Source organism: Pseudophryne corroboree, chromosome 11 (genome assembly GCF_028390025.1).
Source record: "Pseudophryne corroboree isolate aPseCor3 chromosome 11, aPseCor3.hap2, whole genome shotgun sequence".
In the NCBI taxonomy this organism is placed as follows: domain Eukaryota; kingdom Metazoa; phylum Chordata; class Amphibia; order Anura; family Myobatrachidae; genus Pseudophryne; species Pseudophryne corroboree.
Window position 1 is genome coordinate 168,693,723 of NC_086454.1, and position 9,122 is coordinate 168,702,844.

A 9,122-nucleotide genomic window follows, 5' to 3' on the forward strand; every position below is an offset into this window, starting at 1 on the left:
CTGAGAGACAGGTTTATCTGTCATTTAATTCCAATAAAATGTATCCACTAAGAATCTTATACTCTGACAAAAAATGTACATGCTACCATATGAATGAGGTTTCATTGTGTGCTGTTAACAATTCTGGACTCTGAAACCTATAATCTGTATAAAAATTTGGTAGGTCCTAATGGCTTTTTTTCTGTAAATACAATGTAATACTTATCTCTCTGATTATTATTCCTGTAACTTGTAAAAAATAAGATCTCACACTCTAAGAGAAAGTTGTATATGTTGTGTTAGAAGAGAGGTTTCATGGTGTAATGGTTAGCACTCTGGGCTCTGAATCCAGCGATCCGAGTTCAAATCTCGGTGGGACCTGATGTGTTTTAGTACCTTCAGTTTAAGTTCTTGATTGACAGAAAGTCTTCTTTTTCATACATATAATATTTTTTTTAAATCACTTATTTTTGTAAATATGTACTAAAAGCTAAAAAAAGGTAGTTATAGAAATGTATGTAATTATATGAATTTTACTATATAACCCAAATAAGCGTTGATGTAAATATATGTACAATAATTTCAATTAAATGTGTCTTCTAAGAATCTAACATTTTAGAAAAAAAATGTTTAGCTCTCCCTCATGAATGAAGTTTCTTGGTGTATTGGTAACCACTTGGATCTTTGAATCCAGTGATCTGTATTTAAATCTTGGTAGGTCCTATTGGTTTTTTGTAAGTACCGTTCAGTTTATATTTCTCTGAGAGTACATTCTAATAAAAACTGTTTAAATGCTTCCTCATGAATGAGGTTTCCTGGTGTATTTGTAACCATTTTGGACTCTGAATCCATGATTTGTATTTACATCTTGGTAGGTCCTATTGTTTTTTTGTAAGTATTATGCAGTTCATATCTCTGAGAAAGAAAATATCTATAAATTGCATAAATTAAGAATCATACACACTGAGAGACAGGTTTATCGGTAATATAATTCCAATAAAATGTAACCTCTAAGAATCTTACACTGTGAGAACATTTTTTACATGCCACCATATGAATGAGCTTTCATGGTGTACTGTTAACAATTCTGGACTCTGAAACTAATAATCTGTATATACAAATTGGTAGGTCCTAATGGTTTTATTTGTAAATACAATGTAGTACATATCTCTCTGAATGAATATTTCTGTATCTTGTAGAAATAAAGATCTTACACTCTGAGAGAATGTTTTATATGTGTTATTAGAAGGGATATTCCATGGTGTTATGGTTAGCACTCTGTACTCTGAATCCAGTAAATTGAGTTCAAATCTCGGTGGGACCAGGTGCATTTTCGTACAAAGTTTAATTCCTTGATTGACAAAAACTTTTCTTTTTTATACATATAATACATTTTTTTAAATTATTGATTATTGTAAAAATGTACTAAAATCTAAAAAAAAGGTAGTTATAGAAATGTTTGCAATTATATGAATTTTACTGTGTAATCCAAATAAGCATTGATGTTAATATATGTACAATAACTTCAATAAAATGTGTCTTCTAAGAATCTAACATTTTAGAAAAAAATGTTTAGATGTTCCCTAATGAATGTGGTTTCTTGGTGTATTGGTAACCACTCCACTCTGATCTTTGAATACAGTGATCTGTATTTAAATCTTGGTAGGTCCTATTGGTTTTTTGTAAGTACCATTCAGTTCATATCTCTCTGAGAGTACATTCTTATAAAAATATTTAGATGCTCCCTAATGGATGAGGTTTCATGGTATATTGGTAAACATTTTGGACTCTGAATCCATGATCTATATTTACATCTTGGTAGGTTCTATTGGTTTTGTTGTAAGTACAATACAGTTAATATCTCTGAGAAAGAAAATATCTATAAATTGCATAAATTAAGAATCTTACACACTGAGAGACAGGTTTATCTGTCATTTAATTCCAATAAAATGTATCCACTAAGAATCTTATACTCTGACAAAAAAATGTACATGCTACCATATGAATGAGGTTTCATTGTGTACTGTTAACAATTCTGGACTCTGAAACCTATAATCTGTATAAAAGTTTGGTAGGTCCTAATGGCTTTTTTTTGTAAATACAATGTAATACTTATCTCTCTGATTATTATTCCTGTAACTTGTAGAAAATAAGATCTCACACTCTAGGAGAAAGTTGTATATGTTGTGTTAGAAGAGAGGTTTTATGGTGTAATGGTTAGCACGCTGGGCTCTGAATCCTGCGATCCGAGTTCAAATCTCGGTGGGACCTGATGTGTTTTAGTACCTTCAGTTTAAGTTCTTGATTGACAGAAAGTCTTCTTTTTCATACATATAATAATTTTTTTAAATCACTGATTTTTGTAAATATGTACTAAAAGCTAAAAAAAAGGTAGTTATAGAAATGTATGTAATTATATGAATTTTACTATATAACCCAAATAAGCGTTGATGTAAATATATGTACAATAATTGCAATAAAATGTGTCTTCTAAGAATCTAACATTTTAGAAAAAAATGTTTAGCTCTCCCTCATGAATGAAGTTTCTTGGTGTATTGGTAACCACTCGGATCTTTGAATCCAGTGATCTGTATTTAAATCTTGGTAGGTCCTATTGGTTTTTTGTAAGTACCGTTCAGTTTATATTTCTCTGAGAGTACATTCTAATAAAAACTGTTTAAATGCTTCCTCATGAATGAGGTTTCCTGGTGTATTTGTAACCATTTTGGACTCTGAATCCATGATTTGTATTTACATCTTGGTAGGTCCTATTGTTTTTTTGTAAGTATTATGCAGTTCATATCTCTGAGAAAGAAAATATCTATAAATTGCATAAATTAAGAATCATACACACTGAGAGACAGGTTTATCGGTAATATAATTCCAATAAATTGTAACCTCTAAGAATCTTACACTGTGAGAACATTTTTTACATGCCACCATATGAATGAGCTTTCATGGTGTACTGTTAACAATTCTGGACTCTGAAACTAATAATCTGTATATACAATTGGTAGGTCCTAATGGTTTTATTTGTAAATACAATGTAGTACATATCTCTCTGAATGAATATTTCTGTATCTTGTAGAAATAAAGATCTTACACTCTGAGAGAAAGTTTTATATGTGTTATTAGAAGAGATATTCCATGGTGTTATGGTTAGCACTCTGTACTCTGAATCCAGTAAATTGAGTTCAAATCTCGGTGGGACCAGGTGCATTTTCGTACAAAGTTTAATTCCTTGATTGACAAAAACTTTTATTTTTTATACATATAATACATTTTTTTTAAATTACTGATTATTGTAAAAATGTACTAAAATCTAAAAAAAAGGTAGTTATAGAAATGTTTGTAATTATATGAATTTTACTGTGTAATCCAAATAAGCATTGATGTTAATATATGTACAATAACTTCAATAAAATGTGTCTTCTAAGAATCTAACATTTTAGAAAAAAATGTTTAGATGTTCCCTAATGAATGTGGTTTCTTGGTGTATTGGTAACCACTCCACTCTGATCTTTGAATACAGTGATCTGTATTTAAATCTTGGTAGGTCCTATTGGTTTTTTGTAAGTACCATTCAGTTCATATCTCTCTGAGAGTACATTCTTATAAAAATATTTAGATGCTCTCTAATGGATGAGGTTTCATAGTATATTGGTAAACATTTTGGACTCTGAATCCATGATCTATATTTACATCTTGGTAGGTTCTATTGGTTTTGTTGTAAGTACAATACAGTTAATATCTCTGAGAAAGAAAATATCTATAAATTGCATAAATTAAGAATCTTACACACTGAGAGACAGGTTTATCTGTCATTTAATTCCAATAAAATGTATCCACTAAGAATCTTATACTCTGACAAAAAATGTGCATGCTACCATAGGAATGAGGTTTCATTGTGTACTGTTAACAATTCTGGACTCTGAAACCTATAATCTGTATAAACATTTGGTAGGTCCTAATGGCTTTTTTTTGTAAATACAATGTAATACTTATCTCTCTGATTATTATTCCTGTAACTTGTAGAAAATAAGATCTCACACTCTAGGAGAAAGTTGTATATGTTGTGTTATAAGAGAGGTTTCATGGTGTAATGGTTAGCACGCTGGGCTCTGAATCCTGCGATCCGAGTTCAAATCTCGGTGGGACCTGATGTGTTTTAGTACCTTCAGTTTAAGTTCTTGATTGACAGAAAGTCTTCTTTTTCATACATATAATAATTTTTTTAAATCACTGATTTTTGTAAATATGTACTAAAAGCTAAAAAAAAGGTAGTTATAGAAATGTATGTAATTATATGAATTTTACTATATAACCCAAATAAGCGTTGATGTAAATATATGTACAATAATTGCAATAAAATGTGTCTTCTAAGAATCTAACATTTTAGAAAAAAATGTTTAGCTCTCCCTCATGAATGAAGTTTCTTGGTGTATTGGTAACCACTCGGATCTTTGAATCCAGTGATCTGTATTTAAATCTTGGTAGGTCCTATTGGTTTTTTGTAAGTACCGTTCAGTTTATATTTCTCTGAGAGTACATTCTAATAAAAACTGTTTAAATGCTTCCTCATGAATGAGGTTTCCTGGTGTATTTGTAACCATTTTGGACTCTGAATCCATGATTTGTATTTACATCTTGGTAGGTCCTATTGTTTTTTTGTAAGTATTATGCAGTTCATATCTCTGAGAAAAAAAATATCTATAAATTGCATAAATTAAGAATCATACACACTGAGAGACAGGTTTATCGGTAATATAATTCCAATAAAATGTAACCTCTAAGAATCTTACACTGTGAGAACATTTTTTACATGCCACCATATGAATGAGCTTTCATGGTGTACTGTTAACAATTCTGGACTCTGAAACTAATAATCTGTATATACAAATTGGTAGGTCCTAATGGTTTTATTTGTAAATACAATGTAGTACATATCTCTCTGAATGAATATTTCTGTATCTTGTAGAAATAAAGATCTTACACTCTGAGAGAAAGTTTTATATGTGTTATTAGAAGAGATATTCCATGGTGTTATGGTTAGCACTCTGTACTCTGAATCCAGTAAATTGAGTTCAAATCTCGGTGGGACCAGGTGCATTTTCGTACAAAGTTTAATTCCTTGATTGACAAAAACTTTTCTTTTTTATACATATAATACATTTTTTTTAAATTACTGATTATTGTAAAAATGTACTAAAATCTAAAAAAAAGGTAGTTATAGAAATGTTTGTAATTATATGAATTTTACTGTGTAATCCAAATAAGCATTGATGTTAATATATGTACAATAACTTCAATAAAATGTGTCTTCTAAGAATCTAACATTTTAGAAAAAAATGTTTAGATGTTCCCTAATGAATGTGGTTTCTTGGTGTATTGGTAACCACTCCACTCTGATCTTTGAATACAGTGATCTGTATTTAAATCTTGGTAGGTCCTATTGGTTTTTTGTAAGTACCATTCAGTTCATATCTCTCTGAGAGTACATTCTTATAAAAATATTTAGATGCTCCCTAATGGATGAGGTTTCATGGTATATTGGTAAACATTTTGGACTCTGAATCCATGATCTATATTTACATCTTGGTAGGTTCTATTGGTTTTGTTGTAAGTACAATACAGTTAATATCTCTGAGAAAGAAAATATCTATAAATTGCATAAATTAAGAATCTTACACACTGAGAGACAGGTTTATCTGTCATTTAATTCCAATAAAATGTATCCACTAAGAATCTTATACTCTGACAAAAAATGTACATGCTACCATATGAATGAGGTTTCATTGTGTGCTGTTAACAATTCTGGACTCTGAAACCTATAATCTGTATAAAAATTTGGTAGGTCCTAATGGCTTTTTTTTGTAAATACAATGTAATACTTATCTCTCTGATTATTATTCCTGTAACTTGTAGAAAATAAGATCTCACACTCTAAGAGAAAGGTGTATATGTTGTGTTAGAAGAGAGGTTTCATGGTGTAATGGTTAGCACTCTGGGCTCTGAATCCAGCGATCCGAGTTCAAATCTCGGTGGGACCTGATGTGTTTTAGTACCTTCAGTTTAAGTTCTTGATTGACAGAAAGTCTTCTTTTTCATACATATAATAATTTTTTTAAATCACTGATTTTTGTAAATATGTACTAAAAGCTAAAAAAAGGTAGTTATAGAAATGTATGTAATTATATGAATTTTACTATATAACCCAAATAAGCGTTGATGTAAATATATGTACAATAATTGCAATAAAATGTGTCTTCTAAGAATCTAACATTTTAGAAAAAAATGTTTAGCTCTCCCTCATGAATGAAGTTTCTTGGTGTATTGGTAAACACTTGGATCTTTGAATCCAGTGATCTGTATTTAAATCTTGGTAGGTCCTATTGGTTTTTTGTAAGTACCGTTCAGTTTATATTTCTCTGAGAGTACATTCTAATAAAAACTGTTTAAATGCTTCCTCATGAATGAGGTTTCCTGGTGTATTTGTAACCATTTTGGACTCTGAATCCATGATTTGTATTTACATCTTGGTAGGTCCTATTGTTTTTTTGTAAGTATTATGCAGTTCATATCTCTGAGAAAGAAAATATCTATAAATTGCATAAATTAAGAATCATACACACTGAGAGACAGGTTTATCGGTAATATAATTCCAATAAATTGTAACCTCTAAGAATCTTAAACTGTGAGAACATTTTTTACATGCCACCATATGAATGAGCTTTCATGGTGTACTGTTAACAATTCTGGACTCTGAAACTAATAATCTGTATATACAAATTGGTAGGTCCTAATGGTTTTATTTGTAAATACAATGTAGTACATATCTCTCTGAATGAATATTTCTGTATCTTGTAGAAATAAAGATCTTACACTCTGAGAGAAAGTTTTATATGTGTTATTAGAAGAGATATTCCATGGTGTTATGGTTAGCACTCTGTACTCTGAATCCAGTAAATTGAGTTCAAATCTCGGTGGGACCAGGTGCATTTTCGTACAAAGTTTAATTCCTTGATTGACAAAAACTTTTCTTTTTTATACATATAATACATTTTTTTAAATTACTGATTATTGTAAAAATGTACTAAAATCTAAAAAAAAGGTAGTTATAGAAATGTTTGTAATTATATGAATTTTACTGTGTAATCCAAATAAGCATTGATGTTAATATATGTACAATAACTTCAATAAAATGTGTCTTCTAAGAATCTAACATTTTAGAAAAAAATGTTTAGATGTTCCCTAATGAATGTGGTTTCTTGGTGTATTGGTAACCACTCCACTCTGATCTTTGAATACAGTGATCTGTATTTAAATCTTGGTAGGTCCTATTGGTGTTTTGTAAGTACCATTCAGTTCATATCTCTCTGAGAGTACATTCTTATAAAAATATTTAGATGCTCCCTAATGGATGAGGTTTCATGGTATATTGGTAAACATTTTGGACTCTGAATCCATGATCTATATTTACATCTTGGTAGGTTCTATTGGTTTTGTTGTAAGTACAATACAGTTATATCTCTGAGAAAGAAAATATCTATAAATTGCATAAATTAAGAATCTTACACACTGAGAGACAGGTTTATCTGTCATTTAATTCCAATAAAATGTATCCACTAAGAATCTTATACTCTGACAAAAAATGTACATGCTACCATATGAATGAGGTTTCATTGTGTTCTGTTAACAATTCTGGACTCTGAAACCTATAATCTGTATAAAAATTTGGTAGGTCCTAATGGCTTTTTTTTGTAAATACAATGTAATACTCATCTCTCTGATTATTATTCCTGTAACTTGTAGAAAATAAGATCTCACACTCTAGGAGAAAGTTGTATATGTTGTGTTAGAAGAGAGGTTTCATGGTGTAATGGTTAGCACTCTGGGCTCTGAATCCAGCGATCCGAGTTCAAATCTTGGTGGAACCTGATGTGTTTTAGTACCTTCAGTTTAAGTTCTTGATTGACAGAAAGTCTTCTTTTTCATACATATAATAATTTTTTTAAATCACTGATTTTTGTAAATATGTACTAAAAGCTAAAAAAAAGGTAGTTATAGAAATGTATGTAATTATATGAATTTTACTATATAACCCAAATAAGCGTTGATGTAAATATATGTACAATAATTGCAATAAAATGTGTCTTCTAAGAATCTAACATTTTAGAAAAAAATGTTTAGCTCTCCCTCATGAATAAAGTTTCTTGGTGTATTGGTAACCACTCGGATCTTTGAATCCAGTGATCTGTATTTAAATCTTGGTAGGTCCTATTGGTTTTTTGTAAGTACCGTTCAGTTTATATTTCTCTGAGAGTACATTCTAATAAAAACTGTTTAAATGCATCCTCATGAATGAGGTTTCCTGGTGTATTTGTAACCATTTTGGACTCTGAATCCATGATTTGTATTTACATCTTGGTAGGTCCTATTGTTTTTTTGGAAGTATTATGCAGTTCATATCTCTGAGAAAGAAAATATCTATAAATTGCATAAATTAAGAATCATACACACTGAGAGACAGGTTTATCGGTAATATAATTCCAATAAATTGTAACCTCTAAGAATCTTACACTGTGAGAACATTTTTTACATGCCACCATATGAATGAGCTTTCATGGTGTACTGTTAACAATTCTGGACTCTGAAACTAATAATCTGTATATACAAATTGGTAGGTCCTAATGGTTTTATTTGTAAATACAATGTAGTACATATCTCTCTGAATGAATATTTCTGTATCTTGTAGAAATAAAGATCTTACACTCTGAGAGAAAGTTTTATATGTGTTATTAGAAGAGATATTCCATGGTGTTATGGTTAGCACTCTGTACTCTGAATCCAGTAAATTGAGTTCAAATCTCGGTGGGACCAGGTGCATTTTCGTACAAAGTTTAATTCCTTGATTGACAAAAACTTTTCTTTTTTATACATATAATACATTTTTTTTAAATTACTGATTATTGTAAAAATGTACTAAAATCTAAAAAAAAAGGTAGTTATAGAAATGTTTGTAATTATATGAATTTTACTGTGTAATCCAAATAAGCATTGATGTTAATATATGTACAATAACTTCAATAAAATGTGTCTTCTAAGAATCTAACATTTTAGAAAAAAATGTTTAGATGTTCCCT

The 9,122-nt window shown here is 29.9% G+C and overlaps 4 non-coding genes across 4 annotated transcripts; all 4 read left to right on the plus strand.

Annotated features, from left to right (window-relative positions):
* The first annotated feature begins 288 nt into the window (after positions 1-288).
* On the plus strand, positions 289-360 carry TRNAQ-CUG (transfer RNA glutamine (anticodon CUG)). The gene has a single exon. It is a non-coding gene; the product is annotated as a tRNA-Gln (tRNA).
* A 3,707-nt stretch (positions 361-4,067) lies between these two features.
* On the plus strand, positions 4,068-4,139 carry TRNAQ-CUG (transfer RNA glutamine (anticodon CUG)). The gene has a single exon. It is a non-coding gene; the product is annotated as a tRNA-Gln (tRNA).
* Positions 4,140-5,957: 1,818 nt separating this feature from the next.
* On the plus strand, positions 5,958-6,029 carry TRNAQ-CUG (transfer RNA glutamine (anticodon CUG)). The gene has a single exon. It is a non-coding gene; the product is annotated as a tRNA-Gln (tRNA).
* A 1,815-nt stretch (positions 6,030-7,844) lies between these two features.
* Positions 7,845-7,916, plus strand: TRNAQ-CUG (transfer RNA glutamine (anticodon CUG)). Its single transcript has one exon. It is a non-coding gene; the product is annotated as a tRNA-Gln (tRNA).
* Positions 7,917-9,122: the final 1,206 nt, after the last annotated feature.